The sequence below is a fragment of the Motacilla alba genome, chromosome 3 (genome assembly GCF_015832195.1).
Source record: "Motacilla alba alba isolate MOTALB_02 chromosome 3, Motacilla_alba_V1.0_pri, whole genome shotgun sequence".
Classification (NCBI taxonomy): Eukaryota; Metazoa; Chordata; class Aves; order Passeriformes; family Motacillidae; genus Motacilla; species Motacilla alba.
This window is the reverse complement of record NC_052018.1, coordinates 81,458,119-81,476,771: the sequence shown is the minus strand read 5'-3', so window position 1 is coordinate 81,476,771 and position 18,653 is coordinate 81,458,119. Positions and strand designations below refer to the sequence as shown.

At 42.4% G+C, this 18,653-nt stretch overlaps 1 long non-coding RNA gene across 1 annotated transcript; it reads right to left on the bottom strand.

Annotated features, from left to right (window-relative positions):
* Nucleotides 1-2,206: 2,206 nt before the first annotated feature.
* On the bottom strand, nt 2,207-17,199 carry LOC119699962. The gene is made up of 3 exons (XR_005256610.1): nt 17,122-17,199; nt 13,610-13,764; nt 2,207-2,362 (listed from the first exon to the last, which is right to left on the bottom strand). It is a non-coding gene; the product is annotated as an uncharacterized LOC119699962 (long non-coding RNA).
* Between the last annotated feature and the right edge of the window lie 1,454 nt (nt 17,200-18,653).

Genomic DNA, 18,653 nt, shown 5'->3' with positions numbered 1-18,653 from the left:
ACACCACAGAAATAAATAGTTCCCAGCTTAAGGCATTTGCCATAGGAGTAAAGACAATGCCTGGCAGGTGGCTGCTGACCACAGTGGCAGAGCTCACAGGCTGGGGCATGGGGTGTCCTCCAGCTGCATAATTTGGAAATCCAAGGAATTTTTAGAGTAATGAATCACAGATTTCAGCCAGAGTTTTGCCTGAGAAACTACAGGAGCTATTTCTTAATTAGAAATCTGTCCCTCTCATTGACTGCCAATTCACTTACACAAGCCAGACACAAAAATAATTTCTTTTTTTTTTTTTTTTTTTTTTTGTCTCTCAGTTTTCTCCCTATTTCTCAATCCTGTGGGAGAAAGGGACAAACATATCAAATGGGGCTGCACTTTGGAGCCTTTGCAAACAGCAAACTCCTCAAGGTCAAGGATTTTTGAAGTTTAAATATGTTGTGACAGCTGCAGGACAGGATCAAAGTGGTCTGCAGCCTCACTGGAATCCTCTCCCTCACGGGTTCCCCCTACCAGAAAGAGAGGTCCCGACCATGAGCATCCCCACGGCACTGCTGGACTTCCAGCGTCCTTCTGCACCTACGGCCTTCCTCTCCATTAAATGCCTCTTTCTGCTCTCCCTCGGTCCTTTTTCCTAAATTAACTCGCTTGCTATTTTTTGATCTGTACCTTCCTTTGACGAGGAGCTGTCAGCTCTGCGCATCTCAGTACCTCGGAGTGGCAGACTGAGTTTATGCAAACCTGTTTTCTGGCTCCCCACATGGCAGAGCTGCGTCTCTCCGGTGCCACGCTGCTGTCTGCGGCGGGGATGAGTAATTCTGCCACGGCAGCGGGGATGGGGGGGGGGGGGACACGGATGGGACCACAGGCGACACCTCCAGCACCGCGGGGCCGGGCCGCTGGGATGCCGCGTGTGGCTCCCAAGCTGTCGAGCACGCTCGCACCCACGCAGGGCTGTAGGTGATGACAGCGCCTGCTCCCTCGGGAGCAGCTCCTTGCGGGCTGGAGCTGAGAGCTCCTGATGGAGCCACGGGGTCAGAGCTGAAACCCGCAGGGCTCGAGTCTGGGATTGTCACTTGTGCCGAGGAAGCGGCCGGGCAGCTGCAGACCCTGGGCCAGCACGGCACAGCAGCTATGTCCTACATACATTTTATTGGGAAAGCTATTTTGAGCAGTTAGACAGGGATGCAAAACCTGGGCTTCTTCTCTTATGCAGGAATTAACTCTGTTCTGAGGTACTTTCTTTACTGACCCAGAGAGCTAAACTCCAGAGGATAGGACACACCTTAAAGCCCCACCACCTCCAATGGATACAGTGTGATCTTTCGGGATGCGGCCAAGGACGCAAACTGGGATGGTCCTGTGAGAAAATGATGAATCAGAAAACGTAGCGACTCACAAATTTGGCTTTCCAATATTACGTCATTAGTGAAGCACAGACAAGGCAGAACACTTGTCACCCAAATCAATACAGGTGACAATTTCCAATAGAGAAGCTATTGAGACTGGGCGCAGCCACAGGATAGTTGTAGCAGGGGCGCTGGCGGCACAGTGGCTCCCTCTCTCCTGAACAGGACGGCCATGGGGAGAACAGACCTTTAGCACAGCCCTTGTCAGACCTGCCCATGGTCAGTACAAACCCAGGGCTTCATTTTCCTCTGTCTCTCACGGCTTAGGGTACTCAGTGCAAATAAACTGGCATTGGATGGTCTTCTCCTCATCTGCAGTGGTGGAATAAGGGATCAGGACCAGGGATTTCTCAGTCAGTACATCAATGTGTGGACAATTTTTACTGTAACCATGGGAATTATTTACAGCCTGGACACCATGACCCTTATCTTTTTCTATTCATCTCTCTGCAGCTACATCCCCTACAAGAAAAAAATAATCGTGCCATTAAGACAGAATTCAAACCATCACATGCAACTTAATAAGGTTAAAATAATTTTGACCAAACACTGGATGACAAACAAAGTTCTGTTTATGGCAAGATAGATGTAAAGCAGTTGTAGTGGTGATTTAGAATTGATTCGATCTAAGTGCATCTCAAAAAATTGTGAAATAGAATCTACCAGCTAAAACTAATGAGCACAAAACTACATTGATTTGGCCCAGGGTGGACAAATAGAACATCTGGCATATTTGGCACCAATGACACAGCTGGCATTGTTGGACTCGTTTCTGCAGAAGGTACAGATGCAGAAATGGGAGAATTGGTACAAACAGTGCAGATGGAACAGTTGGAACAGATGACAGTGGGCAGAGCTGGCGATGCTGGCACAGGTGTCATAACCTCAACAGCTGGCACAAGTTGTGACAATCCTGGGATTTCTTAGTGCAAGGCACATGTTCATTTTGGCTTTGGCTGCAGAGAGATAAGAGCATTTTATAATTAGTAAATGTGCCATTTAAAAAAGAACTTTTTTTCCATCCTTAAGGACATCCACCTCCAACTGTTACAGCCTGGAATGTGGAGCATTTCTGCAAATTATAATTTCCCAGAGAAAACCACAATTGATAAATACAGATTTAATATAAGGTAATTAGACATTTTTATTCTCATATAGATAATAATCATGAATAGGATTTCTTCATAAGAGGTTTGTTAAAAAACATGGTCAGATCTGTAGCCTGATCATGGAGATTAAAACAAGCTTTGTCTTAAAGCCAAGGCTTGTTTACCACGAAATTGGTGGGCTGTATTTTCCAAAAGTGCAATGCTTCACAATGAGTTTGACAGAAGCCACTGGGAAGAGCAGGGCACTGGGTGAGCACCATGGAAATAGTTAATTCTTTGGCTGAAAAATGAACCATACTTAGGGCAAGAATAAAAAAAAATAGAGAAGCCACAATATTGCCTATTCTTTAGCAATGCAGCTTTGTAAAACATTATTGAAATACCACCGGTTAGAGTCTGATTTTCATCTGAGAAAGCAAATACCTTGCTCTCCCTCGAGCCTCTGCTCTGCTAGTAGCTGTAACAAGGCAGTATCCTTTGATTCCCATGAAAAGATAAGCAGCAAGATGAAGTTGCTTGCCAAGAATTTAAAAGAGAAATTAATTCCTTCTTTTATTTCAGCTGTTAAATGCTATAGAGAGCAGGCAGGAAGTAAATTTTGCTGAACTCTGGGGCCTGATCCTGCAAAACCTTATTCACGGCTGTCTTCAATAGCAGCACAAGCCTGCAGTGGAAGGGCTTGGAGGATTCAGCTTCCCTTTTCAGAAGACTTACACCCTGCAGAGCTTACTTGTTGGATATATTTCTGAATGCACCTTTTATCATGCTGCTTGCACAAAACCAGTTTTCACCAACCTGATTTCACTGCACAAAGAGACTGTTGGTCGGTATTTTTAGTAAGGAGAATTTACAGGAAAGAGGATTTAAAAAAAAAAAGGACAAGACCCAGGACAAACCAACAAAAATACTGAATTGAAAAATATTTAGCAGCTTGAAAAACCTCAAATGAGTACGTACTGTCACGGCTGGAGAGGTTTTGAGTACTCAGCCATTTTGAGCAATTCTTTGTCCTCTGTTTAGTCATGTGCTTCCCTACCTTGTGCTGTACAGTACAAAACCACTAGTTAGTCAGACACACTTTATATCAAGTGATGACTACAATCTAAACCCTCATGAAACGAAAAAAGGAATAGTTTGGAGCAGAGGAGGTTAAAGCTGTGCTGCTCAGCTGTACTCCCAGCTATACCACAAGGAACAGTGATATTGAAATCAAGACCCAAATTTCCTGTCCCCTTATTTCAAGAACAGACAGCTATTGGTCTAAGCAGACTGCTACAAAACCCAGCCTATAAATGTTCATAAAATCAGGAGTAGGTCTTTTATATTACATAAATATATTGCACAGCTGCAGTAAATTTTCTTTAAGTTGCCAAGCTGGTGAGCTGACCCTAGCAGTTTAAACCAGGCTTGTTTCCTTCAAGCCAAGTTCAAGCAATAGCCGTAGCTCTCCTGGTTTCCTGGATATGGCCATGCAGCCAGCACTACCACCAGCTCCCAGTGGGGACCAGGAGCAACCCCACAGCTGGTCACACAGCCATCCCTTCAAAGCTGTCAGCCACCACTGTCTGTCACCCAGGAATGGTGGACCTACAGCAGGAACCAACCTGGATGTTTGACATGAGGGAAGGGAGGTGAGGATTTCACCTGGGCTGCTGTCTCACTGCATGCTGGGCTTATCAAGAAGAAATAAACTTGGTTTCCTGTGCTTTGTGAGTGCTTTGCTCTCTGCCTTTTATTTAATAGCTGCCTGCACACCCAGTGCTTCATAACCTACGGATGTCTCATGAAAACATTCCTCTCTGGCTTCTGACTGCAAACTTTTACGATGTGCTTTAATCCCCCTTCAAACAGTTGCTGCACATGCTGGCTCACTTCTGTCCCTGGAGAACTACGGCCAGGCTGTGATATCCCAGCTGGGGTGGCAACTGGGGAGCGGGGGGGCAGCAGCTATTCCCCGCTCTCTAAACCAGCAGATGCACCCTGAAGAAAATTTCTATTCACCTTGGGATGAGCTTCCTGCTCCTAGCAAGACCTACAGCAAAATGAAGCCATTTGTTAATGGAAAAAAGATAATGATGGCTGTCTTTTTTTTTCCCCTCTGCTCTGTATGTGCAGTAGGTGTACCTTTATAATACAGAAAGATCTTTTGCAATAGGTGTTTCATTTTTATTTAGTCTTTACACATTTATGATTTGAGCCCATCATGTTCTAAAGATACCAAATCTTACTCATAAAATTAACTTCTATGCACCATTTTTATTCCATTTAAACCTTCAAAATAAAGGTCACATGGGATTTAATTACTGTCTATGACAGATGCCACCTCTCTGCACAAAGACCATATTTCACCCAGCTCCCCAGAAAATAAGCCTGTTAATCATGGTCAAGATACTGCTCAGTCATCACAGCTCAACGTTTTCTCTTGTCTCAACATTCTGTGATTGAGGATCAGCTCCCCAGCAAATATGAATCATTACATCTTCTCCAAAGTCAACACAACTCTGCTGATTACCTTATTGAGGATCTAGCCCTGTATATTATGGAGGCAACATCTCCATGAAATTGATTTTGGAAGCAGAAGTGCAATTTTTCTAATATGATTAAAGCACATGCTGTTGCGACAGCATTTACAGGTTGGAAATTGAGTTAGTAAATGGCCCTTTGTCTGCTCAGCATTACCCTTGATGGTTGCTTCCTTCAGCCAATCCAGATGCTGCCCTCTGTGCCTGGCATGATCTGCCAGTACCATGAAAAGCTGGTTCTCTGGGTACCGGTTTAGGGTCAAGAAGTCTGCTTTACTACAGACCCCTTGTGTAACCTAGAGCAAGAGTTTTGTCTCCCTGTGGAGACAACTAGGGAAACTTCCAGATTTCTGGGTCTGGCTGGGTATCCCAACTCACTTGGACAGGACACCAATATCCACTCATGCTGTTGTCTTGCTGCACCACTGCAAAGCAGAAATCTGGGCATATCAGCCCAAGGAGCCATGGTGTGCCCTGGCCAAGTAGTTGACCCTGCTTGCCTCAACAGCCAGGGAGACAGGCTTTCCAATTTATGAAAAAAACCCACTCACAGCTTTTATTAAACCATTGAAATAGCCCTGTGCCTTCATTGTCATCTTACTACTTCTATCTCTTCCCCAGATCTTTTCTATACTAAGCCCAACTCCCAGAATAAAATGGAGTATTTAGTTCACTTACCACCCATAAAGGGCCCAGAGTCTGGGAGCCACTGCAGTCACTGTTAACAGTCACTGACTGATCATTTATGAATATGAATAGCTTTTGCTGCAATTCCATACCTTACCTTCTATCAATTCCTATGTTGATGGAGCTAATCCAACTTTCTAAATGATCTTTTAACCTGATTTCTCCTCACTGAAATGATGTGCACTCTTTCATATAGCAGTATAACTTCTTTGCTATATCAGGAAATTGTCCAAGGTTTGGGGTTTTTTCTGCAGTATTTTATGTAGATCTTAAATTCAAATCTGGACCATGTTCTTGCATGATGATCTGATCCAGACCTCAGTTAGGTCAATGGAAGTCTCTCCTTGGGCTCTGAATCAGGACATTTTCAACATTAGCTGCTGCTCAGGTAATGAAGACTCATCTGGGTGTTTCACCTGCATACTGGGGATCTTCTTGGGATCCTGGAAAGAGGAAGGTCTTTTCTTGGTCCAAAATTAATGCAGATTATTTGAACTTTCATCCAGAGGTACAGATTCCTCTATGAAGAGTTTATGGAACTAAATAGTTGGGAATTAATAGCCTGTGCCCCAAAGCTCCCTCTTGACCCACAGGGCAAGTGCGCTTTTGCAGAAAATTCCCAAATTCTGGAGGTCCCTTGCAGACTGTTTTCTTCAAGGGGGAATCAGAGCCAGGTCTGCCTCCTCTTTCCTTGGCCTGGTTAGGTCTATTAGCAGAGCACCTTCAAAGTGAATAACCTACAGCAGGGAGTTGCAGCACTGGAGTTAGCACTACACAAATGCTGGTGCCTTTACACTGCGCCAATTTAATGCCATAATTTGCCTCAAAGTCTTCACTAGTGCTGTTTGCTGAGCAAAGTACTGTTCTTCTGCATTCTATCAGAATACAGCCCTAAGTGCTTTCCTGGACTAGGTCCCAATACCTGCACATTTGCCTTGGAAGATAAAATAAGCAATGATATATAGGGCTGGGTGAGAGTCATCTCACTACATTGTCTGCTTTTTCTTGGCTACTGCAGGTTTTCTGATGCGTTTGTGGCTGAGAGAGGACAAATGCCTCTGCAGGTTCTGTCTTTGGGATTTACTGGGCTTTGCACACTCAAGAAGCATACAGTATCTTTTCCGGACTAGACTGGACTCCCAGCCAAATATGAAATTTTAGCATTGGATCTATTAATGTACCCAGAGGAACTACATGTCCAGGCTCTTCAGAGGTTTAGCTATGTAATCACTTTGGGAAAAATAATTTTTGTCTCAGCTTTGGATCATCTTTGTCATCTTAAGCCTATGTGGCCAGCCTCCACTTTCATTCTAGGTGGCCTTTTTCACTTGTAGCCAAAGAAAACAAACTTGAGAAGCCATCTACAGCACTCTCTCACTCTTTTCAGATACCAGGCACAGCTCTATACTTCATCTCAGCTGATGAGCCTGGGCAGGGCTTACATAGCCTCTCTTCCCCAGCCCCTGAAGAAGAACCTTCCCCAATGAGAAAATGATCTTGCTGTTATAAATGGCAAAGTAGACCATGATAAAAACTGATGAGGCTTGTTTTGTCTCACTGGGATATTGTTTTCTTCACTTTCTGATACCCAGCACACCAGGATTTTGGATGAAGCACAATTTATTGAGATTTCTGGCACTGGTATTGCTGAATTATGTTTGATTCAGCTCTTCAGCCACAAAACCTCAGCGCTGAAGCACTACACATCAGGCTTCACTGCCTTCCAGTGGGTTTCTCTATTCTTTGTTGTTTCATCTGTAAAGCTTCTTTAAAAGCAGCTGTTGTTCAGTCAGTCTGTAAATTATTAGAATGATCTCCTTGAAGCATTTTTGAAGCCATCCTGCTGCAGAGTTGCTTCTAGCTTATGTTTTCAAGTGTTCATGCACTTTTAAGCAATTCAAGCTTAAAAGTGGGGTCCTGATTCAGGGTCAAATATTTCTGCAACGTGTGTTTCACAGTTATTATTAACAATACTAACTGCCAAACTGAAAGAATACTGCTGAAGGGGAAATGAGTTCCACACTCTGTCAGTATTAGAAAATGGTACCACTCATTTCCTGTAGATGTGATGATTTTGTAACCAGCATTAAATGGTAGATTTTCTGGAAGGCAGAGGTTAAAAAAAAAGGGGGCACTGAGGTGATCTCAAATCTAACAGGAGAGTCTAGGGGGAAGAGAGAAAACAGCTCTGCTCTGAGAGAAAACAGCTGGAAATCACCCCTGTTTTCAGGTAGAGAGAGGAAAAGGGGCGGGGAGAGGGGGTAAAAGGAAGGAGGAAACAGAAAGGAAGAGGAAAGGGCAAAACCAGAAAAAGAAGAAGCTTGCTAACAAAAATGTGTTTTACACCAGTTTTTGCAGGGTTAACCTTTGAAGTCAATGAGATTGACCAATCAAGGCGACAGCTATCTATTTCACAGCACCATGACCCAGAAGCTGGCAGCTTAAGAAACCAGAGGTTAAAGGGAAGCAAGCATTTGGATAAGAAGGAGAAGGAACAGCTGTCTCCTACGTGGGAGGCGATCAGCACATAAAAATGTTTGGTTAAGGAGCACGACACCCGCACCTGGCAGGGGCAGATCCTCCTAATCCCTGCCAGCAGCTGGCCGCCCGCATCGCCCTGGCCCCGGGGATGCCTTGCTGCACTCAGGGCTTCCTGTTACTGCTGACCGGGAAATTTAAAAGGCACTGTGACCCTTCCAGTGGGCCCAAGGAAAAATTTTCCCCTGCAGTCTGAGACCCTGCAAACTTTCCCTGTCCAGCTGAGCTATTCCTACCATCTTTCACTATCAGCAGAGACAGTAGGGTTCAGCTTTGTGATACTTTTTGGTAATTATGTAAATAGACCATCTAATTTACATCTGTCATAGCCACCCACTATGTGTGCCATTCTTGGAGATACAATTTGTGAGACTGGAAGGACAAGGCTGCACTCATCATGCAAGTGTCTCATTCTTCTGGTCATGCCTGTGGTGCATCAGTTGCTTGCGGTGCAGTACAAAAACTTACATCCACTGTCTAGGCAGCAGTCTTGATTTGCACCACCGTAAGGCAGGATCCACTGAATTAGCATGCAAAAATACATAATCATGTATTCAGATAACTTATCAGGCAAAGTTTCTGCTATGTTCTTACATACTTAGACACCAGGAGGCAAGGATGGCACCAAAGAGACACTTGGTGTTGGACAACACTTGTGCTCTTCTGTTGTCCCTGCCTGCTTTCACAGAACAGGAGCTTTCTTCCCAGATTCTGCAGGTAATCACATCCACTGCTGTACCCTGGATCTCTATTCAGCAAACCTGACAAAAACCTGTGCACTGATCCCAGATTTTCATTGCAGTCTGTATATATTCCACAGATGCACACACAGGATCTCCAAAACCCTCATTGAGTTTATGTAATGCTTTCCTCCATCACATGCTGAAACCACAAAAGATGTCTGCCCGCATGGAGGAAAATGTCAATGAGATTTCATAGAGAAAAGAAAGGGTCTTCTCTGAATCAGCTGAAGCATCCAGAGCAGTCACACCCCAGCCATCAGAAAAAAAAAAGAAAAAAAAAATCAACAAACTAGTGTATGCACAGATTCTGTTACTTGTAATATATAAGAAGAAACAAAATCAAGCTTTAATCTTCTTTAGACCTTCTTGATTTTAGAGTGTAGTAAGTAGCTAGAGAAAAGCTCAGCAAGTCTGATATGGCTGTTACTGAAGAAAAGCCAGTACAGAACCCCATGAATTGTTGAGGCAATTCAGTATCCACAACCAATGCTATCATGCTGGCAGGCAAGTTTTTATTAGGCTGTCACATCTACGTCAGTTCAGAAGTGGTGTCAGATATTGCCACAACAAATTCTCTTGTTATAAAAAATCGGGGTGCATATTTTTATAACATTAATATATAATACATAAAATGGTTGGAATTCATACCAGTTGGCACTCGGTATAAGAGTCTTGTTTTGGCTGATATATACAGCATATCGGGAGAGGAGGAAATTTGCTTTCTCTGCAAACATGATGACTTTCCACAGATCAGAATTCTTCTCCTCCTGTTGAATATTGCGGGGGCTTTTCACAATTGAGCGGAACGAATTTAGGGCTGTAAGTAATTGAGAGTTGGCTGCTTGCATACAGGAAAAAAGGAAGACAAACAAAATGTCACAGTGATTATTTTTATCTCTGCAAAGTGTGTGAAATTAATTTATGAAAGCAACATTTTTGCCCTTTTGAAAGTATACGTACACAAGTTAGAAGTCTGGGTGGTTCTCTCCAGGCTACCAGGAAAGCAAAACATCTACTGTATATCTGCCCTTTAATCTAGCAGATCTTTATTTGCAGATCTGGCTGAGCATCATGTTTCTGTATCTGTGCTTCTGCCAAGTGCAGAACCAGATTTGGTTCTTAGATATACTGGTTCAAAGCTGGAGGAATCTCACTGGCTTCAGCACACACTGATGAAGAAGAAGAGGAGCAGAGAAGTGGGCATCCTCTCTGTTCCACCCCAACCTTTTCTGTTAGTAGGGATGCCTCTGTCTACATGGAGTTTGGCTACTCAGGAATTATTATTTTAGGTACCATTAGGTATTCTGTCTCTGATTGGACAGATGGGAAGAAATAAGGCAATGCTCACAGGAGCTGAACCCTGTCACCTTGAACTGGGGTTCATCCCTGGTAAAAGGCAGTTCACTTTACTTGGTCACCCCACTTTGACAAAGCTGTGTAAGCAGAGTTGGTGCTCAATACCTCATCAGCCCTGCATGTTACCAGTCATCTTTAAACCATCCTAGCAAGGTCTTTCAGAAGACCTCAAATCCTAGAGTCAAAGTAAAACAAACCTAAGTGGAAGATAAGTCAGTCTATATGAGACTGGTTTATGCAAAGGTAAGCTGATATTTGTTATACAGGTAAGGAAGTGTTATAAAAGCAAGTTTTTACAGCATGAAATCCAGAAAAGGCCACAATGGAAAACAGTGAGGAGGCAAGGAATCTGCTTACTGGGAATGCTGAGGTTCCTTCTATCTTCTTGGAGACTGCCCCAAGCTGCTGCTGTTTTAAATACTCCTCCAGGGATTACCCTTAGAATAATATAGACTTTTTAGGTCAAACAGAAACAGAACTGTTAGAGGAAAGATTTTAGTTTGGCTGTTTAAATGGCAGATTCTCTGACACAAGGAAGGGGTGGGAGAAGGGGTTACATTTTTAGGTGACACTCCTGAAGTTCAGCTCACAGAGAATACAAGATGTGCTCCTCTTGGGAAGAAAAACTAAATTAGAGTGAGTATTATAATCCTCTTCTTCCTCTTTCCTCCATCCCATCTGCTTCTCAGCTTTGCTTGATTATTTCCTTTTGTCCTTAAAATTTCCTATAGTTACTCATCTTTCTCTAGACTTATATGTTTCTTCAACCTTCCCTTGACACTCAAAAAGATTTTTTTTTAATTACACCTACCCTGCCCCTAATGCTGTCAGCTACTTCTTCACATCACTTATGAAGGAGGGCTCCAAACTCTGTAGAAACCCCATTGTACATTTCGATTCATTGGTACAGTTGGTGGTGGCTCTAACATGTTTTAGCAGATGGAAGTTCTTAGCAGAAACTCTCGTAAGAGACAGATATGTGTGTATGTATGCACATTACCAAAGCTTTAAGGGAGCAGTGTCATTAAAAACAAGAATGACATCGAGACTTCATTATCAGTGTAACACTGTCAAGGTCAGAATATTAATTGTTGTATGATGGAAAATAGAACAACTGGACAGAATTTTGTGCAGGGTCTTGTAGCTTTGTCCTGACTGCTGCTTTTTAGGCTTGCCCCATCACTGTGAGCTCAAGGATAGCCAGGAAAACCTCCTTCACTGAGGCCCTCTACGTAGGTACCCTGCGTCTCCTCTGCCACAGTGTATGGCCTTTCCTGGTGTGTCACCATGCTGGCTTTGACTTCAGCAGGGCCAACATTTGCACTTCACGCATAAGGGAAATAAGGCTTGGAAAAGTTTCACTAAAGGCTCTGAAGTTCTGATAGGGATGGGCCAACTGTCTCTGTAATAAGAGCACATTATACTTCCCCGTTTAAAAAGTGGGGTAAGGAGCATAAATTTGGCAAAGAAAAAGTAGCATCAGCTGCGGGCAAAGGAAGAAAGTCATTGTCACCAAGGGGCTAGGGAGCAGCCTTAATATCTTGCTAGATCCATGAGCTTCAATTTCAAGCAGTTAGAAACTCAGAGAGATGGGGATGGGGATGCTGTAGCGACAGATAAGAGCTGCTAAACCTGAATAATCTAGGTGGCAAAACCACATTGCTTACACAGCAACCTTCAGATCCCCTCCCTGATTCCTGTTAGTACTCTCTCCGTGAACAACTCCACTGAGAACAATTCACCAACCACACTCTTATTCCGAGTGATTCAGGGTACCAGAAAACAGTACACCAGGGGTTCAGCATTACCATTTATTCATTCCTATCTCAGAATACTTTCTTGCCCTTAAGAAGGCATGCGGGCAGCTTCACAAGGGTACTGTTCAACTTTTGGGGCTGCTGTTTGGAGAATTGTTCCTGTACCAGCATTGAAACTGATTTGCACCCTGAATTTGGTTACATTTTCTAAACCTTTTCCGTACCCATTCCACCACCAGTAAAGTCAAATCACCCATACTGGGCCATCTGCTCTATCTATAGACACAAGATGCAGTAAACACATAAAGACTGTAAGGTAAACCCAAGTCCTCATGTGAAAGCTCTGTAAATATTAATTATTACTGTCTTAAAAGATTAACCAAAGAAATGTAAACCAAATGCTAACAGGGAACAAATCTGTCAAGGTGTGGAGATTATGCAAAGTTTCCTGAGATTTTCTGAATATGGCTAAAATGTGGAGCTTCAGTTTGCTGTCTTAATTACCAAGACTATTGAGCAGTAATATGCAGGAAGGCCTTGCCAGGAACAACCACCAGTCATGGAAGGGCATGTCACTTCAGGGAACCAGATGAGGGAGCTGGGTACTCTGGAAACACTCCTGCATGCCATGGCATTTGATCAAAGCAGGTTATAAATGTTCTGCTTCATCAAATGATAGCTTCAACAGAAAGGAATCAACGCAGCAGGAGAGACAACCAGTATATATTTCTCTATTTGTTATTTCTTGTATATATATATTTCTTATATATATCTCTTATATACATATATATATATATATATATATATATATATATATAATTTCTTTCATGTTTATTCTTAAGACCAAGGAGTCGAGAAAGACCTTAAAATAAAATGGACTTAGTGGTATGGTTTCTGAATCATAATTTAGATTTTGGCTACTTGTTCTCCAAGTGTATCAGTGAATTCTCCCTTCTTTCAGCCAGAGGTATGTCCAAAAGTTACCAGAGGAGGAGGTGCTCCTTAAATAAGATAACTTATTTTTATCAACATTTCCAAATATAACACCCCTATTGTCTTAATTATGTTACCACAGTGGCCAATTTGGAATGGGTTGAAAAAGCTTTTGGAGCTTTTCCATGCCAGATTCTCTGCCTTGAGCATGGAGCAAGTTTAATTTGCTAATTATAACCGAGGGATTACTTAGACACCATGCCCCTTCCAGCCAGAATTGGGTACAAAGTCACAGTTTCAATGGGCGTGACCTCATCTTGGCTGATGCCATACATTTCTTCCAAGGCGAACCTTTACATTCCTGATTGTGAGCAGTGCATAAACTAGTTTATGCCAATGACATGGAAGTTCTAACAGGGGAAATGTATCGATGTAATAATTATAAGTCATCGCATTCTTAAAAATAATAACTGAAGCTGAAATATTGTACTCACATAGGCAAGGTGAACCTATGTACGATTTTGACTTTTGTTACTCAAAAAGTGTAGTTTAACTTACCCCTCACAGACGATGGAAGCAACCAGCAAGGACTGGTGATACTTCTGACCCTTGGCAAGGTGGATGTGTGGTTGTCATATCCCCACTTTGGTAAGCTCAACTTCAGATGAGGCACACAGCTTTCCACAAAGGGAAGGTTAGTTCTCTTCTGAAATCTGTAGGGAAGGTTCATGCTTAGTTCAGTACATGCAAATTATCACCATTATTAAGACCTCTCTCAAAAGAGGCCGTAGAGTTTTGCCCAAAGGTAATAATCCTTCTAGAGGGACTTAGAAATATTCATCATCACTGAAAGTACATTTAACTGAAACACTGAATGTTTTTTGTTGTAGAAACTGAAGACAATTTTATCAAAGCTACTAAAGAATATATCCAATGCATGAAGGGGGTGGGGTTTTTTATCTGCCTTTTTTCTGTTTGTTTGGTTGGTTGGTTGGGATTTTTTAAGTAGTGTTTGTCTACCTGCACTGTCCTTTGCAATACCTAATGTAATGTGCCGCTGTTGGAGCCCTGGTACTTCAGTTATTTTAGGGCAGTTATGTCAGAATGAAAGGAAAAGAACCCGCCTCAGTGCTTTACATTTAAAAACTACTGGCATGACATGTGCTAATTCATTTAAAAAAATCTCATTCATCAAAACAATTCATTTTTTGTTTGAACAGGCTGAATAAACAATTTCTTACTGATTTAATCCTGGCAGCCTTTCTAGTGACAAGTGGCTCCAGTTCATGTACAAGCACCACAGTGTCCTTAAGTATCAAGAACAAATTGGGTACATAAAGGACATTTAGTGATCACCTCTGCATGACTGCCCAGCATTCCCACTCGCCTTTTTCTCCTCCTCTTTTAATTATTTTTCTATTGTAGCAAATGCCATTAAAATCTTGAGTTTATCAGAACATTCTGAGAAACATCTGGGTTGGATCCTTTCTTTTCTTTCTCCTGCCAATGATGGGCTGACATGGCACGAAATGTTGTCCTGAATCAGCACTAGATTGTGTACTTTCAAAAAAGGTCACAGAATAATGCTGGAACAGTGAACAGCCGCATGGAAATGTGCTTACTGTAGAGCTCATTCTTGTGAAAATAGAGAAAAAGTGACGATATTTTCAATTATTTAAAATGTATACTTTCACTTTTTATTATTATCTCCTTTGTCAATCAGACAGCATAAAGGCAAAATCTTTGTGTCATGATGAAGAAAATGTGCTAATATCTAACAGCTACATAAGTGTGTGACAAAAAAGATATATTAAAAATACTCTATCATCTAATTCACTTGCCCTGAATTGACCAGGGAGTTGGGTTGGATTGGATGATTGTGGTAGATCCTTTGTGACTGAAATATTCTATTCTATTCTATTCTATTCTATTCTATTCTATTCTATTCTATTCTATTCTATTCTATGCTATGCTATGCTATGCTATGCTATGCTATGCTATACTATACTATACTATGCTATTCTGTTACGAGTCACTTTGTTCTGTGACTCGGGTCCAGTCAATCTGAGATGAATCTCCTCTCAGACTGTCTCCTCTGAAGTTCAGAATGAGTCCCTCAGTTCAGCATTATTTGGCTTCTCTCCATACCATCTTTTAGGACAGCTTTGCCTTGAAACTGCTAGGAAAAAATGGCATCCTCTTGTACTCGAGTTCTGTTTCTTTTGCTGATATAGCTGTGCTACCATTTTAGCAACGAACATATTTTTTCCTGGTTTTTGTAGGATCAAGTTCTGAAGAGTGACAGCTTTCATGAACCCAGGTGGTTTTCCCTTTTGTGCACCAGCCATGCAACCACTAACCCTCAAACTCTACATGTGATGCCCAGTTCTGACTGTGAAATACACACAGCCTGTTCCACAGTGACTGGAAGCCAACACAGGGAGAAGCAGAGAGATTTGGTCTGCCTGATTGGTGGTATCCACAAACACATGGGAGCCAGAAGAGGCCAAAATAGAAAGTCAGCTTATTTCATCTATTGAGAGGCAGGGAAAAAGATGATCTTTTCTTTCATATTCTAGGCTATTTTTCAGACTGCTAAAGATAAGATCACCTTTTTAAATGTTATCAGGTATGCTTTACCAGTAGGGATGACTACAAGGGTTTTTATACCCATGTTATTAGTCAGGTTTCATCAGAAGATTCCATGTAGCAGCTTATGAGGACAATGATAGGGAGAGAGGTAAACCTCTCAGTGGCACTCGGCACTTAATGTTCCCCTCACAGACTAGGAATCAGGGCTTTCCCAGCTAGAAATGTATCCACCGAAAGACAGGTTGCCAACAACTGCAAAAACTAGCTTACAATTTAAAGAATTAAAATAATTTCCCTTCAAAATCCCGGGCAAAAGTAGTGGTTTTTTCCTCAACCTTCCCCATGCCTCCTTATTACATGTCACCTAAAAACTACCTGACCTTGAGCTGAGCAGTTAGTACTCATATTAGTCAGTACTTCCAACCATAATTCTTATCTTTATAAGAAATCCCACCCTTTTTAAATGGAACAAATTGAAAAACTAAGTGACAAAAAACCCCAAAGCTTTGAAAAAGCTCAGCTCTGCCACTCCTGGGCATACTGTAAACTTAGATCTCCTCCTCTTCTCATCATCCAAGTGCACACAAGAAAAGAAGGGACCTGGCAGTAACTGAGGGATTTACAGAAAATCAAATCACATACGAGAATTTCCAGGGACTTTTAGTTTCACATTGTTCAAAAGAAAGCCCATGCAGGATATTTTGGTCTTTGGCTGATTGTATTTTTCATGAAAGTCATTTAAAGCTGGTGGTTTGAGCCACTTTTATGTTTTAATTAAAGCTCAATGATGGTGGAAGGCAGGGAGGACTCTGCCAGCCTGACAAAAGAGGTGTGGATGAGTCTGTCTGGGACACAGTCATCGCAGCATACAAACTGCGTGGGCTGGGCACACACAGGGAGGTTGTCACCAATATGTGAACGTTAACCTCACATGGGGAAAAACTCCAGGACTCCTTTTGACCTTACAGTCTTCAGTGGCCCCCAAGCAGGAATGAAGCCAGGGGAGAACAGAACAGCAAAGTAGCTGAGGCAGAGGGGGAAACGGAGCCAAGCAGTCCAAGTTTGTACATCCAGGAAGGAAACACATAAGCTTCAGATCTCAATACCTCGCAGATTCATGGCAAAACTCCCCCATATTTTCAGGGAATATTAATGGAGGACTGGCTGCAGCACTCTAAACCCCTGAGAAAACTAAATGTTAGGAGAGAAATTTGACCATTCTGATCCTAGGTACCTCTCTCTTTAGTGTCCCCAGCAAGAGGATGAACACATTACACCTTCCAGAGGAGCTGCGAGCAGAAGGTAAGAAAGGTTTTGGAGAATTAAAAGGATATATCTAATGCAACTGGAGTGCTTCCACCATTTCAGAATTGAAAAGTGTTTCCCCCAGCCGGGTGGGATAATGTTCACATTCCTGTGTTTCCCCATCTCTTTCCTCTCTGACTTTCCTCCTCCTCAGAACCTCAGCTCCCTCTTACCTTACTGAAAGCCAGCTTTGCACACATTTTTTTCTTCCTGTTTGCATCTTTTTGTTCTCCTCTTCTTTTAATCTCAAGCTTTCCCATCAGCTCCAGCTTGCTTCCTGTCCCACATCACTTTTCCCCATCTGCCACATCCTCCCCAGCTCCTTCTGCTGCTGCGGGACCAAGCAGTGCTGGAAAATGTCCTCCTCTGCCTTGAGAGGAAGTGGCAGGTTTAGCAGGGCTAGTGAGCCCTGGAGAAATGTACAGCAGCAACTCTTGCATGCCTGCCTGTGGGTGCAGAGAGACCCAGCACCATAAATCTGTACTCCCTCTGGATTTGGAAGATTTTGTTGGGGTAATCTTGGGAGAAATTATTTGCTTAGAAAACATCTGTTGCCATATGATATCAGAATCGAGCAGGGAAAAGGGAAGCTCCTCACCTCAAATTGTGTCACTTTAAAAGCCACCACTCCCAGTTTTTGCAGCAAAACAAAGAAAGTCTTGTTGGGGCAGTGGGCACCACTTCCCCTGCAGCTGGTGCTGGAGGTGGAATAGCTTTCCTTGCCAGTTGTGGGCTACTTCACAGATGTCCTTTTGTTCCCCTTTCACACTAGCCACAATTTCCTCTTAAACTTTAATCCTCTCTCCGTTTCTAATGTATGCAAATATATGCCAAAAATCAAGTCAGAGTTTCAAGACAGAGCAAGTTATTGGGGTGGGGGTGGGAGGGAGGGAGACAAGGAGGCAGTGGAATTTCTTTGTTAGTATAAATGTTTCAAGGATCAAAATGGTTTAGAAAAATATCTGAAAGCAAAGAGTGAAGTGTCTTTATTATCCATGCTAACCTGTGGGAAAAGGGAACAGCTGAATTTTCTATTCTGCACAGTTTACATGAAAAGGGCTCGCAGAGCAAGGAAGAAAACGTCTGCTTGTCCTGCCCATATGCCAGGTTTCAGCCGATGTGTTGATGGAGGAGACACGTTCCCTCTCCTGGGATTACTCAGGATTCCCATTTTGGCTTCTCCTGGGTCCTAACCAGCAGCAAGCTGCAATTCCCATGGCTGCTCAAGTTCCATGAGCAACTGCTTGGAGAAGTAGTTCTCAAAAAAGGCAGATACACATGATCATCTCCAGCAGCAGATGAAGATCACTGAGAAATGCCTGAAACATAAACCAAAAAAAAAAAAAAATCCAAAGCAAAAAACAAAACAAAACAAAAAAAAATCAAAACAAAACAAAACAAAAACCTAAACAAACAAACAACAAAAAAAAAACCCCAAAACCAGAAACCAACAAACAAAAGATAGACGCACTAATTGCTACTTAAAAGGGTAAATCTCTTTCTGGTGGCATGTCCAAGGGTCAGGCCAGCGATGGGAAAACAGGTCAGGAAAAGAGGAACTGGTTTCATTGCTCACTCTCTTTACTCCAGCTAGTAATGAGACTTCTCATTTCTCAGTATGTAAAAAAAAGGCTTTGGATACTGGAAACTGTGAATTACTTGAAGATCTATTAAAAAAAAAAAACAGAAGATATTAATTTTATCA